This window comes from Frankliniella occidentalis, unplaced genomic scaffold (genome assembly GCF_000697945.3).
Source record: "Frankliniella occidentalis isolate FOCC.00 unplaced genomic scaffold, Focc_3.1 Scaffold29, whole genome shotgun sequence".
Lineage (NCBI taxonomy): Eukaryota > Metazoa > Arthropoda > Insecta > Thysanoptera > Thripidae > Frankliniella > Frankliniella occidentalis.
In genome coordinates, this window is record NW_026267159.1 from 608377 (window position 1) to 609732 (window position 1356).

At 62.4% G+C, this 1356-nt stretch overlaps 1 protein-coding gene across 1 annotated transcript in view; it reads right to left on the bottom strand.

Moving 5' to 3' along the window:
- The window catches only part of LOC113202436 (epidermal retinol dehydrogenase 2-like), a 161417-nt gene that overhangs the window by 39968 nt on the left and 120093 nt on the right, over positions 1–1356 (bottom strand). The gene's annotated exons all lie outside the window — the stretch shown is intronic.

The window sequence follows — 1356 nt, forward strand, 5'->3', positions numbered from 1 at the left end:
TCAATCGCTGCGCGCAACGTGGCTTTGTTCACACTTTTGCTGACGGCGCTAGAAATTTCACGCGAGCCCCTCTTTCTCTCTCTCTCCAGCGACGCTCTCACTCTACCGCCCCGTGTTTTTGTGAAGTGAAATTTATTATTTCGAGCGACCATATTACGATACGTATAACAAGCCGGTGGGGCTGCTGCTGCTGCTGCTTTGTTTCACAAACCAGCGCTGCCTGCAACCCCCTCCCCCTTCCCCTCTTTCGCCCACCGCCAGACGATGACGACAAAAAATAAGAGAGCCCCTCGAACAACTCGCGCGCGACTGCTGCCGCTCCGCTGTAATAGAGACAAAGTGGAGAGTGCGCAAGTGGAGCGCGAATGAGAGAATTAGAGAGGATCAGGTGGGGACATGCCGGAGGAGAGAGAACACATCCCGCCGGCCGGGCCGGGCCGGGCCCCGCGCAGTCAGTTCGCGCCCCGCTCGCTACAAGGAGTAGCTTTTATGGAAACACTTGAAACTTGGAGCGACAGGAGGCTCGACGCGGCTGTGGCGGCGGCCCGGGCGCGCGCGGGGGTGAGTTTTGGTGTGGCGAATGGAGAAGGGGGGGGGGAGGGGTGGCGCACCCCTCACCACCTCACCCTTCCAGTGCGGTCTGCGCCGCGCTCACCCCCGCATCCCCGCACCACCCGGCTGACGCCGCCGCTGTTCGAACACCTCGTGATCGTGAAACGCTGCACACTTGCTGCAGCCGCCAGACCATAAACCTCGCTGACGTGCGATTAATTTGGTGCCTGACGTGACCATTGGAGGGGGCCCGGCCCGCCCCGCTGGGGGTCGTGGCGAGGCGGGGCGGGGCGGGGCAGCTCCTCGAGAGTTAATTACAACGGGACACGGGTGGCGTTTGTTTGCCTTCACCGGCCGGGCAGGTCTCTTCCTCCTAGAGGGCCCAGCAGCGCTCGCCGTAGAGCCGTGGAGCTCTTTGAGGCGCGCAGCAGCAGACGGACAGGCAGCCACACTGCTATCGGCCCGAACATCGCCATCCTCTCCCATTCAATCAGAGATGGAGCACAGCATCCCACGGTCCAGCAGCCGCCGGACCTCGACCCGGTCACCTCGGCCCCTGAATAGGAAATCCTTGCTTCGCGTCACCGGGTCCCTCTCGCCGCCCGGGCGGAGGGCCCACGCGCCGTACAAAGGACGGGCCGACGATATAGATCCCTCCTCTCTCTACTTTGAGGAAAACGACGTAGCGAGCGAGAGACGGGCGTAGGCGAGGGCCAAGGAGCGGTGCGTATCAAATGTCAATCTCGGTAATGGATCGGTGCAATGCATTGGCAAGTGGACCCGGACTGGCGGACTCCTGTGCGC